Source organism: Oncorhynchus keta, unplaced genomic scaffold (genome assembly GCF_023373465.1).
Source record: "Oncorhynchus keta strain PuntledgeMale-10-30-2019 unplaced genomic scaffold, Oket_V2 Un_contig_22006_pilon_pilon, whole genome shotgun sequence".
Taxonomy (NCBI): Eukaryota; Metazoa; Chordata; class Actinopteri; order Salmoniformes; family Salmonidae; genus Oncorhynchus; species Oncorhynchus keta.
The window spans coordinates 1,023-21,802 of NW_026282711.1; the positions used below are offsets into that span (position 1 = coordinate 1,023).

The 20,780-nt window shown below is 45.7% G+C and overlaps 1 pseudogene; it reads left to right on the forward strand.

Moving 5' to 3' along the window:
• Positions 1 to 575: 575 nt before the first annotated feature.
• LOC127921312 (proline-rich protein 5-like) overlaps positions 576 to 20,780 on the forward strand; it is a 39,366-nt pseudogene continuing 19,161 nt past the window's right edge.

Below are 20,780 nucleotides of genomic sequence, written 5' to 3' on the forward strand. Positions count from 1 at the left end.
AGAGACAGACTGCCTGCTTCTCTGCCAATCAGAGACAGACTGCCTCCCTGCCAATCAGAGACAGACTGCCAATCAGAGACAGACTGCCTCCCTGCCAATCAGAGACAGACTGCCTCCTGCCAATCAGAGACAGACTGCCTCCTGCCAATCAGAGACAGACTGCCTCCTGCCACTCAGAGACAGATCAGAGACAGACTGCCTCCTGCCAATCAGAGACAGACTGCCTCCCTGCCAATCAGAGACAGACTGCCTCCCTGCCAATCAGAGACAGATCCCTGCCAATCAGAGACAGACTGCCTCCTGCCAATCAGAGACAGACTGCCTCCCTGCCAATCAGAGACAGATGTAAAGGAATGGGGGTATACTGCATCTTGCTGGAGGGACGCCTCCCCTCTCTCTCTATTGCAATGCAACTTCTGCTCTCTCTTCCCCCTGCCTTATCTCTCTTCCTCTCCCTCTCTCTTCCTCAGAGACCCTGCCTCTCTCTCTATCTCTCTGTGTAAGCGTAGTTCTTCCTGTAGTCTGATCCTGAGAGCACAGAGCTCCTCTCTCTGTCTTGAGTTGTGTTCCTGACCATGAGGACTCTCCATAGGTTGAAGTTGATGACAGTGCCCCCAGCCTCAGTGACCTGGGGAAGAGTGACAGAGACAGACTGCCTTGGAGAGAGAGAGGGACACAGCAGAGACAGAAGCTGGAGGACTAACGCCACCTGGAACAGGTACTGTAGTCAAGACTATGTGTGTGTGTGTGTGTGTGTGTGTGTCTGTGTGTGTGTGTGTGTGTGTGTCACCCTGCTATCTTTGTGTCAGTCAGTGAACAGGAGTACTGTAGTCTAGACTCTGTGTCGTGTGTGTGTGTGTTGTGTGTGTGTGTGTGTTGTGTTTTGTGTCAGTCAGTGAACTGGGGAACTGTAGTCTAGACTCTGTGAGTGAGAGAGGGACACAGCTGAAAAGTAGCTGTGTGTGTGTGTGTGTGTGTGTGTGTGTGTGTGTGTGTGTGTGTGTGTGTGTGTGTGTGTGTGTGTGTGTGTGTGTGTGTGTGTTTGTGTCAGTCAGTGAACAGGAGGTACTGAACTTAGTGTGTGTCCTTCCTTGTTGTGAAACTGCACTGACCGTTAGAAAGGACAAAGATGTGGTTGTTTGTCAGTCAGTCTGTCTCTGTCCTATGTCCCAGCCCTGTCCTGTCCTCTGAGATCTACACAGCTCTGTCTGTCCCTGTCTTGTCCTCTGAGATCTACACAGCTCTGTCTATGTCCCTGTCCTGTCCTCTGGGATCTACACAGCCCTGTCTATGTCCCTGTCCTGTCCTCTGAGATCTACACAGCTCTGTCTATGTCCCTGTCCTGTCCTGTCCTCTGAGATCTACACAGCTCTGTCTATGTCCCTGTCCTGTCCTCTGAGATCTACACAGCTCTGTCTATGTCCCTGTCCTGTCCTCTGGGATCTACACAGCTCTGTCTATGTCCCTGTCCTGTCCTCTGAGATCTACACAGCTCTGTCTATGTCCCTGTCCTCTGATATCTACACAGCTCTGTCTATGTCCCTGTCCTGTCCTCTGAGATCTACACAGCTCTGTCTATATCCCTGTCCTGTCCTCTGAGATCTACACAGCTCTGTCTATATCCCTGTCCTGTCCTCTGAGATCTACACAGCTCTGTCTATGTCCCTGTCCTGTCCTCTGGGATCTACACAGCTCTGTCTATGTCCCTGTCCTGTCCTCTGAGATCTACACAGCTCTGTCTATGTCCCTGTCCTCTGAGATCTACACAGCTCTGTCTATGTCCCTGTCCTGTCCTCTGAGATCTACACAGCTCTGTCTATATCCCTGTCCTGTCCTCTGAGATCTACACAGCTCTGTCTATATCCCTGTCCTGTCCTCTGAGATCTACACAGCTCTGTCTATATCCCTGTCCTGTCCTCTGGGATCTACACGTCTCTCTCTGGGATTTCCTTGAGAATGTCACACTGAATAAGCATTACTGCCATTACTATTCCTAGTCTCATGAAGCCACTTCCCAAATCAGAAAGGTCATTCATTCCTCAGTGACTTACAGACTGTGTTGCAGACCTGGGATCAGTGTGGTTCGTGATGACCTCTATAGAACTGAGCAGATAACTATGAATAACTAACAAGACTTCTACTAGTCACGTCAGATATACTAGCACGTTTACAGCACATTTACAGCACATTTACAGCACGTTTACAGCACGTCTACAGCACGTTTACAGCACGTCTACAGCACGTTTACAGCACGTTTACAGCACGTTTACAGCACGTTTACAGCACGTTTACAGCACGTCTACAGCACGTTTACAGCACGTCTACAGCACGTTTACAGCACGTTACAGCACGTTTACAGCACGTTTACAGCACGTCTACAGCTACAGCACGTTTACAGCACGTTTACAGCACGTTTACAGCACGTTTACAGTTGCCTACAGCACGTTTACAGCACGTTTACAGCACGTTTACAGCACGTTTACAGCACGACTACAGCACGTTTACAGCACGTTTACAGCACGTTTACAGCACGTTTACAGCACGTTTACAGCACGTTTACAGCACGTTTACAGCACGTCTACACAGCACGTTTACAGCACGTCTACAGCACGTTTACAGCACGTTTACAGCACGACTACAGCACGTTTACAGCACATTTACAGCACGTTTACAGCACGTTTACAGTACATTTACAGCACGTTTACAGCACGTTTACAGCACGTTTACAGCACGTTTACAGCACTTTTACAGCACATTTACAGCACGTTTACAGCACGTTTACTACACACATTCAGTCTGACTCATTATTATAGCTATCTCCCTGCACCCGACCCGCCACAGGAGTCGCGATGAGACAAGGTTAGGGAGGGCCAAACCCTCTAACCCGGACGACGCTGGGCCAATTGTGCGCCGCCCCATGGGCCTCCCGGTCATGGCCCGGCTGCGACAGAACCTGGGTTCAAACCCAGAATCTCTAGTGGCACAGCTAGCACTGCGATGCAGTGCCTTAGACCACTGCGCCACTCGGGAGGCCTAGGTTATGGAAATGTTAGTTAATTTAATGTCATTATGTGTCAACCCCCAGCACCGTCACTAGACAGTATTGAGTTAATGGTTATGATGCTGTGGTTAATGAATCCTTGAGCATTGACTAAGGGTAGCGAACGCTAGATTGAAGGATGGATGGCTGTGTGGACAGATGGATGACTGGATGGACAGATGGATGGATGGCTATGTAGATGGATGGATGGATGGCTATGTGGATGATGGATGGCTGTGTGGATGGATGGCTATGTAGATGGATGGAAGGATGGCTATGTAGATGGATGGATGGATGGCTATGTGGATGATGGATGGAAGGATGGCTGTGTTTATGGATGGATGGCTAGATGGATGATGGATGGCTGTGTGGATGGATGGATTGCTGTGCTGATGGATGGATGGCTGTGGGTACGTGAATCTACTGTGTGAGTGATAATTGGACTGTACGTTCTGATCATCTCTCTATTGTTTATTTGTTTGCTGCAGCTGCTTTCTCCCCTGCTGTAGTCTAACATTGCCTCCCGTTGTGTGTGTGTGTGTGTGTGTGTGTGTGTGTGTGTGTGTGTGTGTGTGTGTGTGTGTGTGTGTGTGTGTGTGTGTGTGTGTGTGTGTTCCTGCAGCATCCACAATGCGGTGATAGCTGTGTTCCAGAGGAAAGACCTGGGAGAGAATGACCTCTACATCCTCAATGAGGGAGTCAGGTGACATACTGTATAACCTCTGACCTCTACCTATACACTTCTATTGCTCTCTGTCTCTCTCTCCCTCTCTCTCTGTTTCTTTCGCTCCCTGTCGCTCTCTCTGTTTTTCTCTCTGTTTTTCTCTCTCTATTTCTCTCTCTCTCTATTTCTCTCTCTCTATTTCTCTCTCTGTTTCTCTCTCTCTGTTTCTCTCTCTCTGTTTCTCTCTCTGTCTCTCTCTCTCTGTTTCTCTCTCTCTGTTTCTCTCTCTCTGTTTCTCTCTCTCTGTTTCTCTCTCTGTTTCGCTCTCTCTGTTTCTCTCTCTGTTTCTCTCTCTCTCTTTTTTCTCTCTCTCTCTGTTTCTCTCTCTGTTTCTCTCTCTGTTTCTCTCTCTGTTTCTATCTCTGTTTCTCTCTCTCTGTCTCTCTCTCTGTTTCTCTCTCTGTTTTTCTCTCTGTTTTTCTCTCTGTTTCTCTCTCTCTGTTTCGCTCTCTCTGTTTCTCTCTCTCTGTTTTTCTCTGTCTCCCTGCTTCTCTCTCTCTGTTTCTCTCTCTCTGTCGCTCTCTCTGTTTTTCTCTCTGTTTTTCTCTCTGTTTTTCTCTCCGTTTCTCTCTCTGTTTCTCTCTCTCTGTTTCTCTTTCTCTCTGTTTCTCTCTCTCTGTTTCTCTCTCTCTGTTTCTCTCTCTCTGTTTCTCTCTGTTTCTCTCTGTTTCTCTCTCTGTTTTTCTCTCCGTTTCTCTCTGTTTCTCTGTTTCTCTCTCTCTGTTTCTCTCTCTGTTTCTCTGTTTCTCTCTGTTTTTCTCTGTTTCTCTCTCTGTTTCGCTCTCTCTGTTTCTCTCTCTGCCTCTGCCAGTCACACACTTTCTCATCTCTCCTCACAACTCTAATAACCACAGCTGTAAGAATGACCCTGCTGTTAGTAAAACAACACAGTAGACAGAGTTTCACCTGTTTCACCTTCCTGGTAAACACAGTAGAAATGACCAGAAAGGGAGATCTGTGAAGAGTAAATTGAATAGCGTATTTCAACTGGTTTGACTTGGTGGTGGTGCTAGCTGGTGTTATCTTTATATATGCATGAGCAGCTCTTTGTACATCAGCCTCAGAGGATTCATTTTAACGGCCCAAAGCATTCTGCCTGGTTTTAACTGTAAATTGATATTGACTTGCCTTCCGTTTTGAGGTTGAAGGTGTAAATGTGAGAATGTGTTGCCAGGGTGGAATGGAAACAGTCATACACCCACCCCCACATATACACACAATAACAAGGCAAACCCACAAATACAAATGGCTGGTGTTCATGGAACCTGCCGAGTGTTTCAGTGCTCAGTAGAATTGCCACTCAGTGACATGTAGTGGGCCGTTTTTAACCACCAGAACATGTTCCTAATGGTTGAATCGTTGAGTAAAAACTGTCTGTCCGTCTGTGTCTGTGGTCCGTCCGTCCGTCTGTCGTCTCTGTAGCCCTGGTCCGTCCGTCCGTCTGTCTGTCTGTCTGAGCCTCAAACCATGTTAATATGTTCAAACATACAGACAAGCATAAAACAGTCAGACAGGCACGTAAGCACACACACACACGCATGCATTGCAAACAGACACACACACACACCCTTTACATTCACCCTGATGCGCGTGTAAGAGGCTGTTCCTTGCATTAGACATAGCCCAGGGTTATGGTTGGACTTCAGACTGTAAATGCCAGGATGTTGTCAATTCACCATAGTCTTATTACACATGACTCTCTGCTTCAACATAATGAGGCTGTTTCCATTGCATGGCTTATTTCTCATCAGGCCCAATCCCGTGGAGTGCTGTGTGTGTGTGTGTGTGTGTGTGTGTGTGTGTGTGTGTGTGTGTGTGTGTGTGTGTGTGTGTGTGTGTGTGTGTGTGTGTGTGTGTGTGTGTGTGTGTGTGTGTGTGTGTGTGTGTGTGTGTGTGTGTGTGTGTTATATTTCTGAATGTAGTGTTTGTATTGGACACCACAATCTACAGACTTAATCAAACGTGATGGCTTGGGGACATGATGTCAGCCCTGCCGAATACTGGAGTATAAATGATTCAACTCAACAACAACAGACATTCTACTGTTTCCAGGATACGTACCACAGTGCTACAGTACTTAGACAGGCTTGTAATGGTGTGGACACAGCTCTCATTTCCTGAATCTGGAGCTACCTGACCGAACACAGTAAACACACAGCTCTCTCATTTCCTGAATCTGGAGCTACTTGACCGAACACAGTAACACACACAGCTCTCTCATTTCCTGAATCTGGAGCTACTTGACCGAACACAGTAACACACACAGCTCTCTCATTTCTTGAATCTGGAGCTACCTGACCGAACACAGTAACACACACAGCTCTCTCATTTCCTGAATCTGGAACTACCTGACCGAACACAGTAACACACACAGCCTGCTGTTTGACAGGTAGAACAAAGGGCAGTTTGGTTCTTTGACAAAGATCTTTGTCATCATGGCCAATTATCCCAATGATTTATAGTTTAGAAACTGATTCAATGTGTTGCATTTCAACTGCTGTTTAATCGAGTTGGGGGAAATAAAGTACTAAGTCTCTGACTCTATACCCTGTCTTCCAGTTAGCTGAGTAACTAGGCTGTTGGACATGACTCTATACCCTGTCTTCCAATCAGCTGAGTAACTAGGCTGTTGGACATGACTCTATACCCTGTCTTCCAGTTAGCTGAGTAACTAGGCTGTTGGACATGACTCTATACCCTGTCTTCCAGTCAGCTGAGTAACTAGGCTGTTGGACATGACTCTATACCCTGTCTTCCAGTCAGCTGAGTAACTAGGCTGTTGGGCATGACTCTATACCCTGTCTTCCAGTCAGCTGAGTAACTAGGCTGTTGGACATGACTCTATACCCTGTCTTCCAGTCAGCTGAGTAACTAGGCTGTTGGGCATGACTCTATACTCTGTCTTCCAGTCAGCTGAGTAACTAGGCTGTTGGACATGACTCTATACCCTGTCTTCCAGTCAGCTGAGTAACTAGGCTGTTGGACATGACTCTATACCCTGTCTTCCAGTCAGCTGAGTAACTAGGCTGTTGGACATGACTCTATACCCTGTCTTCCAGTCAGCTGAGTAACTAGGCTGTTGGACATGACTCTATACCCTGTCTTCCAGTCAGCTGAGTAACTAGGCTGTTGGACATGACTCTATACCCTGTCTTCCAGTCAGCTGAGTAACTAGGCTGTTGGACATGACTCTATACCCTGTCTTCCAGTTAGCTGAGTAACTAGGCTGTTGGGCATGACTCTATACTCTGTCTTCCAGTCAGCTGAGTAACTAGGCTGTTGGACTGTCTGTCTTCCAGTTAGCTGAGTAACTATGACATGACTCTATACCCTGTCTTCCAGTTAGCTGAGTAACTAGGCTGTTGGACATGACTCTATATCCTGTCTTCCAGTTAGCTGAGTAACTAGGCTGTTGGACATGACTCTATATCCTGTCTTCCAGTTAGCTGAGTAACTAGGCTGTTGGACATGACTCTATACTCTGTCTTCCAGTCAGCTGGGTAACTAGGCTGTTGGACATGACCCTGTCTTCCAGTTAGCTGAGTAACTAGGCTGTTGGACATGACTCTATACTCTGTCTTCCAGTTAGCTGAGTAACTAGGCTGTTGGACATGACTCTATACTCTGTCTTCCAGTTAGCTGAGTTAGGCTGTTGGACATGACTCTATAGTCTTCCAGTTAGCTGATTAACTAGGCTGTTGGACATGACTCTATACCCTGTCTTCCAGTCAGCTGAGTAACTAGGCTGTTGGACATGACTCTATACCCTGTCTTCCAGTCAGCTGAGTAACTAGGCTGTTGGACATGACTCTATACCCTGTCTTCCAGTCAGCTGAGTAACTAGGCTGTTGGACATGACTCTATACCTTGTCTTCCAGTCAGCTGAGTAACTAGGCTGTTGGACATGACTCTATACCCTGTCTTCCAGTCAGCTGAGTAACTAGGCTGTTGGACATGACTCTACACCCTGTCTTCCAGTCAGCTGAGTAACTAGGCTGTTGGACATGACTCTATACTCTGTCTTCCAGTCAGCTGAGTAACTAGGCTGTTGGACATGACTCTATATCCTGTCTTCCAGTCAGCTGAGTAACTAGGCTGTTGGACATGACTCTATACCCTGTCTTCCAGTCAGCTGAGTAACTAGGCTGTTGGACATGACTCTATACCCTGTCTTCCAGTCAGCTGAGTAACTAGGCTGTTGGACATGACTCTATACCCTGTCTTCCAGTCAGCTGAGTAACTATGGACATGACTCTATACCCTGTCTTCCAGTCAGCTGAGTAACTAGGCTGTTGGACATGACTCTATACCCTGTCTTCCAGTCAGCTGAGTAACTAGGCTGTTGGACATGACTCTATACCCTGTCTTCCAGTCAGCTGAGTTCCAGACTCTATACCTTGTCTTCCAGTCAGCTGAGTAACTAGGCTGTTGGACATGACTCTATACTCTGTCTTCCAGTCAGCTGAGTAACTAGGCTGTTGGACATGACTCTATACCCTGTCTTCCAGTCAGCTGAGTAACTAGGCTGTTGGATGACTCTATACCCTGTCTTCCAGTCAGCTGAGTAACTAGGCTGTTGGACATGACTCTATACCCTGTCTTCCAGTCAGCTGAGTAACTAGGCTGTTGGACATGACTCTATACCCTGTCTTCCAGTCAGCTGAGTAACTAGGCTGTTGGACATGACTCTATACCCTGTCTTCCAGTCAGCTGAGTAACTAGGCTGTTGACATGACTCTATACCCTGTCTTCCAGTCAGCTGAGTAACTCGGCTGTTGGACATGACTCTATACCTTGTCTTCCAGTCAGCTTAACTAGGCTGTTGGACATGACTCTATACTCTGTCTTCCAGTCAGCTGAGTAACTAGGCTGTTGGACATGACTCTATACCCTGTCTTCCAGTCAGCTGAGTAACTAGGCTGTTGGACATGACTCTATACCCTGTCTTCCAGTCAGCTGAGTAACTAGGCTGTTGGACATGACTCTATACCCTGTCTTCCAGTCAGCTGAGTAACTAGGCTGTTGGACATGACTCTATACCCTGTCTTTCAGCTGAGTAACTAGGCTTTTGGACATGACTCTAACCCTGTCTTCCAGTCAGCTGAGTAACTCGGCTGTTTGACTCTATACCCTGTCTTCCAGTCAGCTGATTAACTAGGCTGTTGGACATGACTCTATACCCTGTCTTCCAGTCAGCTGAGTAACTAGGCTGTTGGACATGACTCTATACCCTGTCTTCCAGTCAGTTGAGTAAATAGGCCATGACTCTATACCTTGTCTTCCAGTCAGCTGATTAACTAGGCTGTTGGACATGACTCTATACTCTGTCTTCCAGTCAGCTGAGTAACTAGGCTGTTGGACATGACTCTATACCCTGTCTTCCAGTCAGCTGAGTAACTAGGCTTTTGGACATGACTCTATACCCTGTCTTCCCAGAGTAACTAGCTGGACATGACTCTATACCCTGTCTTCCAGTCAGCTGAGTAACTAGGCTGTTGGACATGACTCTATACCCTGTCTTCCAGTCAGCTGAGTAACTAGGCTATTGGACATGACTCTATACCCTGTCTTCCAGTCAGCTGAGTAACTAGGCTGTTGGACATGACTCTATACCCTGTCTTCCAGTCAGCTGAGTAACTAGGCTGTTGGACATGACTCTATACTCTGTCTTCCAGTCAGCTGAGTAACTAGGCTGTTGGACATGACTCTATACTCTGTCTTCCAGTCAGTTGAGTAACTAGGCTGTTGGACATGACTCTATACCCTATCTTCCAGTCAGCTGAGTAACTAGGCTGTTGGACATGACTCTATACCCTGTCTTCCAGTCAGCTGAGTAACTAGGCTGTTGGACATGACTCTATACTCTGTCTTCCAGTCATCTGAGTAACTAGGCTGTTGGACATGACTCTATACGCTGTCTTCCAGTCAGATTATAAACTATGTCAGTCCGTTGCTGCTGTACAAGACATGATGGGTCATTTCCTGTGTGGTTATGAGGAGCCCTGTGACCTTCTCGTTACTGGATGGAAGTACCTGTCTTACTCTCCAGTCTTCCACAGGACAGTGGTGTAAAAATACTTTAAAGTACTACTTATGTCATTTTTGAGGTATCTGTACTTTACTATTTATATTCATGACAACTTTTACTTCACTACATTCCTAAAGCAAATAATGTACTTTTTACTCCATAAATTTTCCCTGCCACCCAAAGTACTCGTCATATTTTGAATGCTTAACAGGACAGGACCATGGTCCAATTCACACACTTATCAAGAGAACATCCCTGGTCCTCCCTGGTCCTCCCTGGTCCTCCCTGGTCCTCCCTGGTCCTCCCTACTGCCTCTGATCTGGAGGACTCAATAAACACACATGCTTCATTTGTAAATGATGTCTGAGTGTTGGAGTGTGCACCTGGCTATCTGTACATTTAAAATAATAATAATAATAATAATGGTGCTGTCTGGTTTGCTTAATATCAGGGATTTGAAATGATTTATACTTTTACTGTTGATAAAAAACAAATACAAATACTTGTAGACTTTTACTCATGTTTTTTATTTGACCTTTATTTAACCAGGCAAGTCAGTTCAGAACAAATTCTTATTTTGAATGACGGCCAAGGAACAGTGGGTTAACTGCCTGTTCAGGGGCAGAACGACAGATTTGTACCTTGTCAGCTCGGGGGTTTGAACTCGCAACCTTCCGGTTACTAGTCCAACGCTTTAACCACTAGGCTACCCTGCCGCCCCACTAGGCTACCCTGCCGCCCCACTAGGCTACCCTGCCGCCCCACTAGGCTACCCTGCCGCCCCACTAGGCTACCCTGCCGCCCCACTAGTCTACCCTGCCGCCCCACTAGGCTACCCTGCCGCCCCACTAGGCTACCCTGCCGCCCCACTAGGCTACCCTGCCGCCCCCACTAGGCTACCCTGCCGCCCCACTAGGCTACCCTGCCGCCCCACTAGGCTACCCTGCCGCCCCACTAGGCTACCCTGCCGCCCCACTAGGCTACCCTGCCGCCCCACTAGGCTACCCTGCCGCCCCACTAGGCTACCCTGTAGTATTTTACTGGGTGAATTTCACTTTACTTGAGTCATTTTCTAATAAGATATCTTTACCTTTACTCCAGTATGATAATTAGGTACTTTTTCCACCACTGCCAGAGGACCTGTTTAGGAATCTACACTGAGTGGACAAAACATTAAGAACACTTCCCTAATATTGCATTGCACCCCTTTTGCCCTCAGCATTCAAATCATTGGATCATGGACTCTACAAGGTGTCGAAAGCGTTCCACAGGGAGGCTGGCCCATGTTGACTCCAATGCTTCCCACAGCTGTGTCACTAGAAACTGAAGGAGTGTGACACAAAACCGGTGCTCCTGGCACCTACTACCAGACCCGTTCAAAGGCACTTAAATCTTTTGTCTTGCCCATTCACCCTCTGAATGACATACACAATCCATGTCTCAAGGCTTAAACTCCCTCCTTTAACCGTCTCCTCCTCCATCTACACTGATTGAAGTGAATTTAACAAGTGAGCGTCAATAAGGATCATATCTTTCACCTGGATTCACCTGGTCAGTCTGTCATGCAAAGAGCAGATGTTCTTAATGTTTTGTAAACTCAGTGTGTAGATATGCCTTGGCTTTGACCAATACCTCCTCCATTTCCCTAACTTTTAATAAGTCGGGTACCACACAGTGTTCATAGAGTACCACACAGTGTTCATAGAGTACCACACAGTGTTCATAGAGTACCACACAGTGTTCATAGAGTACCACACAGTGTTCATAGAGTACCACACAGTGTTCATAGAGTACCACACAGTGTTCATAGAGCAAGTAAGGTGTTGGTGTTGTCACTGGGCTGAGCGAGTGGGTTTAGGGGTGGGAAAGGGCACAGAGGAGTGACATGTGGGTTTAGGGGTGGGAAAGGGCACAGAGGAGTGACATGTGGGTTTAGGGGTGGGAAAGGGCACAGAGGAGTGACATGTGGGTTTAGGGGTGGGAAAGGTCAGCACAGAGGAGTGACATGTGGGCTTAGGGGTGGGAAAGGGCACAGAGGAGTGACATGTGGGTTTAGGGGTGGGAAAGGGCACAGAGGAGTGACATGTGGGTTTAGGGGTGGGAAAGGGCACAGAGGAGTGACATGTGGGCTTAGGGGTGGGAAAGGGCACAGAGGAGTGACATGTGGGTTTAGGGGTGGGAAAGGGCACAGAGGAGTGACATGTGGGTTTAGGGGTGGGAAAGGGCACAGAGGAGTGACATGTGGGTTTAGGGGTGGGAAAGGGCACAGAGGAGTGACATGTGGGTTTAGGGGTGGGAAAGGGCACAGAGGAGTGACATGTGGGTTTAGGGGTGGGAAAGGGCACAGAGGAGTGACATGTGGGTTTAGGGGTGGGAAAGGGCACAGAGGAGTGACATGTGGGTTTAGGGGTGGGAAAGGGCACAGAGGAGTGACATGTGGGTTTAGGGGTGGGAAAGGGCACAGAGGAGTGACATGTGGGCTTAGGGGTGGGAAAGGGCACAGAGGAGTGACATGTGGGTTTAGGGGTGGGAAAGGGCACAGAGGAGTGACATGTGGGTTTAGGGGTGGGAAAGGGCACAGAGGAGTGACATGTGGGCTTAGGGGTGGGAAAGGGCACAGAGGAGTGACATGTGGGTTTAGGGGTGGGAAAGGGCACAGAGGAGTGACATGTGGGTTTAGGGGTGGGAAAGGGCACAGAGGAGTGACATGTGGGTTTAGGGGTGGGAAAGGGCACAGAGGAGTGACATGTGGGTTTAGGGGTGGGAAAGGGCACAGAGGAGTGACATGTGGGTTTAGGGGTGGGAAAGGGCACAGAGGAGTGACATGTGGTGGCATGAGGGTGAGAAGGGTGAGGGAAGAGAGGTAGTGAGAAGGGTGAGGGAAGAGAGGCAGTGAGAAGGGTGAGGAAAGAGAGGCAGTGAGAAGGGTGAGGGAAGAGAGGCAGTGAGAAGGGTGAGGAAGAGAGGCAGTGAGAAGGGTGAGGAAAGAGAGGCAGTGAGAAGGGTGGGGAAGAGAGGCAGTGAGAAGGGTGGGGGAAGAGAGGCAGTGAGAAGGGTGAGGAAAGAGAGGCAGTGAGAAAGGTGAGGAAAGAGAGAGAGGCAGTGAGAAGGGTGAGGGAAGAGAGAGAGGCAGTGAGAAGGGTGAGGAAAGAGAGGCAGTGAAAGGGTGAGGAAATAGAGGCAGTGAGAAGGGTGAGGAAAGAGAGGCAGTGAGAAGGGTGGGGGGAGAGAGAGGCAGTGAGAAGGGTGGGGGAAGAGAGAGAGGCAGTGAGAAGGGTGAGGGAAGAGAGGCAGTGAGAAGGGTGAGGGAGAGAGGCAGTGAGAAGGGTGAGGGAAGAGAGAGAGGCAGTGAGAAGGGTGAGGGAAGAGAGAGAGGCAGTGAGAAGGGTGAGGGAAGAGAGAGAGGCAGTGAGAAGGGTGAGGGAAGAGAGAGAGGCAGAGAGAAGGGGGAGGGAAGAGAGAGAGGCAGTGAGAAGGGTGAGGGAAGAGAGGCAGTGAGAAGGGTGAGGGAAGAGAGGCAGTGAGAAGGGTGAGGAAAGAGAGGCAGTGAGAAGGGTGAGGAAAGAGAGAGGCAGTGAGAAGGGTGAGGAAATAGAGGCAGTGAGAAGGGTGAGGAAAGAGAGGCAGTGAGAAGGGTGAGGAAGGTGTTGAGAGAGAAGGAGACAGGAACAATGTGGCATAGTGTGTCTAGCCTCTACTTCTGTGTGTCCACCCAGTTCAGAATGTTAAACTGCTGTTTTCTTCTAGGCAACTACTGAAGACAGAGCTGGGCTCTTTCTTCACCGAATACCTCCAGGTAAGAGACTGTCTCTCTGCACCTCAGCACTGATATTACTAACGTTACTCTGATATTAACGTTACTCTGATATTACTAACATTACTCCGCTATTAACATTACTCTGATATTAACATTACTCTGGTATTAACATTACTCTGATATTAACATTACTCTGGTATTAACATTACTCTGATATTAACATTACTCTGGTATTAACATTACTCTGGTACTAACATTACTCTGATACTACTAACATTATGATACCGAACATTACTCTGATACTACTAACATTACTCAGATATTAACATTACTCTGATATTACTAGCATTACTCTGATATTACTAACATTACTCTGATATTAACGTTACTCTGATATTACTAACATTACTCTGATATTAACATTGCTCTGATATTACTAACATTACTCTGATATTACTAACATTAGTCCGATATTAACATTACTCCGATATTAACATTACTCTGATATTACTAACATTACTCCGATATTAACATTACTCTGGTATTACTAACATTACTCTGATATTAACATTACTATGATATTACTAACATTACTCTGATATTACTAACATTACTCCGATATTAACATTACTCTGATATACTAACATTACTCTGATATTACTAACATTACTCCGATATTAACATTACTCCGATATTAACATTGCTCTGATATTACTAACATTACTCTGATATTACTAACAACATTAACATTACTCCGATATTACTAATGTTATTACTAACATTACTCTGATATTACTAACATTACTCCGGTATTAACATTACTCTGATATTACTAACATTGCTCTGGTATTACTAACATTACTCTGATATTACTAACATTACTCTGATGTTACTGACATTACTCTGATATTAACATTACTCTGATATTACTAACATTACTCTGATATTAACGTTACTCTGATATTACTAACATTGCTCTGGTGTTGCTAACATTACTCTGATATTACTAACATTGCTCTGGTGTTACTGACATTACTCTGATATTACTAACATTACTCTGATATTACTAACATTACTCTGATATTACTAACATTACTCTGATATTACTAACATTACTCTGATATTACTAACATTACTCTGATATTACCATTACTCTGATATTACTAACATTACTCTGATATTACTAATGTTACACCGATATTACTAACATTACTCTGATGTTACCAACATTACTCTGATATTACTAACATTACTCTGATATTACTAACATTACTCTGATACTACTAACATTACTCTGATACTACTAACATTACTCTGATATTACTAACATTACTCTGATATTACTAACATTACACTGATATTACCAACATTACTCTGATATTACTAACATTACTCTGATACTACTAACATTACTCTGATACTACTAACATTACTCTGATATTAACATTACTCTGATATTACTAACATTACTCTGATGTTAACATCACTCTACTAACATTACTCTGATATTACCAACATTACTCTGATATTACTAACATTACTCTGATATTACCAACATTACTCTGATATTACCAACATTACTCTGATATTACCAACATTACTCTGATATTACTAACATTACTCTGATGTTAACATTACTCTGGTATTACTAACATTACTCTGATATTACTAACATTACTCTGATGTTAACATTACTCTGGTATTACTACCATTACTCTGATATTACTAACATTACTCTGATATTACCAACATTACTCAAATGTTGGCGTTACTCTGATATCACCAACATTACTCTGATACCAACATTACTCTATATTACCAACATTACTCTGATGTTACCAACATTACTCTGATGTTAACACATTAACATTCTGAAACATTACTACCATTACTCTGATATTACTAACATTACTCTGATATTACCAACATTACTCTGATATTACCAACATTACTCTGATATTACTAACATTACTCTGATATTACTAACATTACTCTGATATTACTAACATTACTCTGATATTACGAACATTACTCTGATATTACTACCATTACACTGATATTACCAACATCACTCTGATATTACTAACATTACTCTGATACTACTAACATTACTCTGATACTACTAACATTACTCTGATACTACTAACATTACTCAGGTATTAACATTACTCTGATATTACTAACATTACTCTGATGTTAACATCACTCCGATATTACTAACATTACTCTGATATTACCAACATTACTCTGATATTTAACATTACTCTGATATTACTAACATTACTCTGATATTACCAACATTACTCTGATATTATTATCTGATATTACTATTACTCTGATGTTACTAACATTACTCTGATATTAACATTACTCTGGTATTACTACCATTACTGTGATATTACTAACATTACTCTGATGTTATTACCTGGTATTACTACCCATTACTCTGATATTACTAACATTACTCTGATATTACCAACATTACTCCACTCTGATATCACCAACATTAATCTGATATTACTAACATTACTCTGATATTACCAACATTACTCTGTTATTATAACATTACTTTGACATTACTGACATTACTCTGATATTACTAACATTATCTGATGTTAACATTACTCTGATGTTAACATTACTCTGGTATTACTACCATTACTCTGATATTACTAACATTACTCTGATATTACCAACATTACTCTGATATTACCAACATTACTCTGATATTACTAACATTGCTTTGATATTACTAACATTACTCTGATATTACTAACATTACTCTGATATTACGAACATTACTCTGATATTACTACCATTACTCTGATATTACTAACATTGCTCTGATATTACTAACATTACTCTGATATTCCAACATTACTCTGATATTACTAACATTACTCTGATGTTAACATCACTCTGATATTACTAACATTACTCTGATATTACCAACATTACTCTGATATTACTAACATTACTCTTAATATATATATTTTTTAAAGTCCTGGTCGTAGAATGTGAATCCTTGTTTTCTTTCCTCCGCTGCAGAATCAGCTGCTGACAAGGAATGGTGATACTGAGGGACAAAATGCGTTTCTATGAAGGTAATGAATCATGTACATTGTAACGGCGTTTCTTCGTTTTGTTGAAAGAGAGTCGGACCGAAATGCAGCGTGGTGGTTACATTTCATGTCTTTAATTAAAAACGACGATACATGAAATAACTTATAGATACAAAAACAACAAACGGAACGTGAAACCTATTACAGCCTATCTGGTGAAACTACACAGAGACAGGACCAATCACCCACGTAAATACAAAAGCGAAAACCCAGGCTCAATCAGAATCACCTGACTCTAATTGAGAACCGCCTCAGGCAGCCAACCTATGCTACACCCCTACTCAGCCGCAATCCCAATACCTACAAAACCCCCAATACGAAACACAACATAAACCCATGTCACACCCTGGCCTGACCAAATATATAACGAAAACACAAAACACTATGACCAAGGCGTGACAATTACTTACTAATACAATAAAGATGTAGTACTGTTTGAAGTACTGTTGTAGTACTGTCATAGTACTGCTTGAAGTACTGTCATAGTACTGTTTGAAGTACTGTCGTAGTACTGTTTGAAGTACTGTCGTAGTACTGTTTGAAGTACTGTCGTAGTACTGTTTGAAGTACTGTCGTAGTACTGTTTGAAGTACTGTCATAGTACTGTTTGAAGTACTGTCGTAGTACTGTTTGAAGTGCTGTCGCAGTACTGTTTGAAGTACTGTCGTAGTACTGTTTGAAGTACTGTCATAGTACTGTTTTGAAGTACTGTCATAGTACTGTTTGAAGTACCGTCGTAGTACTGTTTGAAGTGCTGTCAGTAGTACTGTTTGAAGTACTGTCGTAGTACTGTTTGAAGTACTGTTGTAGTACTGTTTGAAGTACGGTTTGAAGTGATGTTTGAAGTACTGTCGTAGTACTGTTTGAAGTACTGTCGTAGTACAGTACTGTCGTAGTACTGTTTGAAGTACTGTCATAGTACTGTTTGAAGTACTGTCGTAGTACTGTTTGAAAGTACTGTTTGAAGTACTGTGTAGTACTGTTTGAAGTACTGTTGTAGTACTGTTTGAAGTACTGTTTGAAGTACTGTTGTAGTACTGTTGTAGTACTGTTTGAAGTACTGTTGTAGTACTGTTAGGAAGTACTGTTGTAGTACTGTTTGAAGTACTGTTGTAGTACTGTTAGGAAGTACTGTTGTAGTACTGTTTGAAGTACTGGTTGGTCATAATGTAGCCTAATGTGTCCCGTTATCGTCTCTGTTGAGGTATTGTCAAGTGGTGAAGATGCTCAAACCACCTGACCCTGACATCAAGTACACAGCTTATTTCTGCTGAAGTGCTATTGTCATGGCGACCAGACAGGAAGTGTTACTAACGTCACAGACCTCAGACCACAACCAGATGGGAGATTTGACATTGTTGAAGAAGTTGAACCAGGTCTCTGTCCCTCACCCTCCTATCCTCCCTCCCTCCCTTTACTGCCTCTTCGGTTCCTCGTCTGGTGTCAGTCAGCTTCTTACAATAGAACCCTTTCAAAATGACTTGTCCTCTTCAGATGGATTTGAACCCAGTAGCCCTCTGCTCTAGCCGTGACCCAGCTGTCCCCCCACCGTGACCCAGCCACCTCCTGCCCCAGCGACCCAGCTTCCTGCCAACGTGACCCAGCCGTCCCCGCCACCGTGACCCAGCCATCCCCACCACCGTGACCCAGCCGTCCCCACCACCGTGACCCAGCCGTCCCCACCACAGTGACCAGCCGCTCCCTGCCAACGTGACCCAGCCGTCCCCCAACGTGACCCAGCCGTCCCCACCACCGTGACCCAGCCGTCCCCACCACCGTGACCCAGCGCCGTCCCCACCACCGTGACCCAGCCGTCCCCACCACCGTGACCCAGCCGTCCCCACCGTGACCCAGCCGTCCCCCAACGTGACCCAGCCGTCCCCCCCCCAACGTGACCCAGCCGTCCCCGCCACCGTGACCCAGCCGTCCCCGCCACCGTGACCCAGCCGTCCCCCAACGTGACCCAGCCGTCCCCGCCACCGTGACCCAGCCGTCCCCGCCACCGTGACCCAGCCGTCCCCCAACGTGACCAGCCGTCCCCCAACGTGACCCAGCCGTCCCCCAACGTGACCCAGCCGTCCCACCACCGTGACCCAGCCGTCCACCACCGTGACCCAGCGCCACACCACTGTGCCATTTGGCAGCACTGCTCAGAAGCAGCTAACTGATAACTAAATCTCTTCTCGGATTCCCTCTGCCACAAGCAGGTCTCAGATCTGTGAGAGAGGGTGTTGATGTGTGAGGGAGGGGTGTTGATGTGTGAGAGAGTGGGGTGTTGATGTGTGAGGGAGGGTGTGTTGATGTGTGAGAGAGGGGGGTGTTGATGTGTGAAGAGGGTGTTGATGTGTGAGAGAGGGGTGTTGATGTGTGAGAGAGGGGGTGTTGATGTGTGAGGAGGGGTTGTTGTGTGAGGAGGGGGTGTTGATAATGTGGAGAGGGGGTGTTGATGTGTGAGAGAGGGTGTGTTGTTGAGGGTGTGTGAGAGAGAGGGGTGTTGATGTGTGAGAGAGGGGGTGTTGATGTGTGAGAGAGGGGGTGTTGATGTGTGAGAGAGGGGGTGTTGATGTGTGAGAGAGGGTGTTGATGTGTGAGAGAGGGTGTGTTGATGTGTGAGAGAGGGGGTGTTGATGTGTGAGAGAGGGGTGTTGATGTGTGAGAGAGGGGTGTTGATGTGTGAGAGAGGGTGTTGATGTGTGAGAGAGGGTGTTGATGTGTGTGAGAGAGGGGTGTTGATGTGTGAGAGAGGGGGTGTTGATGTGTGAGAGAGGGGTGTTGATGTGTGAGAGAGGGGGTGTTGATGTGTGAGAGAGGGGGTGTTGATGTGTGAGAGAGGGTGTTGATGTGTGAGAGAGGTGTTGATGTGTGAGAGAGGGGGTGTTGATGTGTGAGAGAGAGAGGGGGTGTTGATGTGTGAGAGAGGGGTGTTGATGTGTGAGAGAGGGGGTGTTGATGTGTGTGAGAGGGTGTGTTGATGTGTGAGAGAGGGGTGTTGATGTGAGAGAGGGGTGTTGATGTGTGAGAGAGGGTGTTGATGTGTGAGAGGGGGTGTTGATGTGTGAGAGAGGGTGTGTTGATGTGTGAGAGAGGGGGTGTTGATGTGTGAGAGAGGGGTGTTGATGTGTGAGAGAGGGGTGTTGATGTGTGAGAGAGGGGTGTTGATGTGTGAGGAGGGGGTGTTGTTGTGTGAGAGAGGGGTGTTGATGCATCTCTCTGCTGGTGTTTGTGGTTTTTCAGGATATGTATCCGTGACAAACCATGAGAAATACCTGCATAGAACATTCACACTTTTTTGAGTCCATGCTAATTAGCACCATTGCTACTTTCTGATTGGTTATTTTGACTTCCTGGTTGTCTCCAGGTCAGAAGCTATTGGACTCCTTGGCAGAGACGTGGGACTTCTTCTTCTGTGATGTTCTGTCCATGCTTCAGGCTATCTTCTACCCAGTACAGGTACAGTTACTCATTTTGGGTGTCAGTACTGTCTATATTCAGTTGCAGGAGCTCCACAATACTTGTGAGCTAATATTCTATAAGAGGAGCAGCAGCTCCAGTAGTAGAACATGTGAGGTGCTGGTGATCTGCTCCGGTGAGCTCCTGCCCAAGTCAAGCACTGGTTACTTCTCCTGTAGTGTTTCCGTTGTACTCAGACAACTAAAAAGCAACATACAGTAGCCACTTGAACAGTAAGTTATTTTTTTAAAGTCCAGTGCACATTCTTACACAACAGAGCTGTCCAAAACAAATGAGAGAATTTGATAGATTTTTTCCAAAAGCATTTCAACATACAATAGAATGTTGAGTGGCCCTAAGCATGGTGTGTGTGTGTCTCTCTCTCTCTCTCTCTCTCTCTCTCTCTGTGTGTAGGTGTGTCTCTCTCTCTGTGTCTCTTTCCATGTGTTTCTATCTGTGTGTAATCTCTGTGTAATCTCTGTGTAATCTCTGTGTGTAATCTCCACCAGGGTAAGGAGCCGTCGGTGCGGCAGCTGGCCCTGCTTCACTTCAGGAGCATTATCACTCTGAACATCAAGCTGGAGGACGCCCCTGTCCCGCCCCGCGCCCGCGTCCCCCTCTATCATACAGATGTTACTGATACTGCAGGTAGGGAGGCA